The sequence below is a fragment of the Camelina sativa genome, chromosome 12 (assembly GCF_000633955.1).
Source record: "Camelina sativa cultivar DH55 chromosome 12, Cs, whole genome shotgun sequence".
Taxonomy (NCBI): Eukaryota; Viridiplantae; Streptophyta; class Magnoliopsida; order Brassicales; family Brassicaceae; genus Camelina; species Camelina sativa.
In genome coordinates, this window is record NC_025696.1 from 11,381,955 (window position 1) to 11,382,428 (window position 474).

Here is a 474-nt window from a genome sequence, read left to right on the forward strand (position 1 = left end):
GCAAGTAATAATAAGATTGAATCCGCCTAATCCAATGGCTATTATTGCTTGTGAATATCCTCCAAATATTCTCTGGTGGCTTTAGAGGTTCTCCTAGTTTCCATATGTAGCTTTGGGACACGTCCAAGTGAATGTAAATGAAAGTTTCCTTATCTGGCTCCAAGTAGATCAATGGACATGATTCAAAGGGTGGCTTGGACTTGGGTCTTCTCTTGGGTTGTTCTCCATGGGCTGGAGACTTGTGGTGAATCAAATAGGTGTGTGGGCTCCCTCTAGGACTGGTCCAAGTGTCAAAAGGCCGAAACTCTTCATAACTTGCAACGATGTCTGCTTCATCCGCGAGTAGTTCAAGTCCATCAGGAAGTAATTCAGCATGTCTGTCAGCGAGTAGTTCAACAGGTCCAGCAAGTAGTTCAACAAGTATTTTAGCTATGACTTCTTGTGCCATCTTTGAATCAGATGGATGGTAAGTGA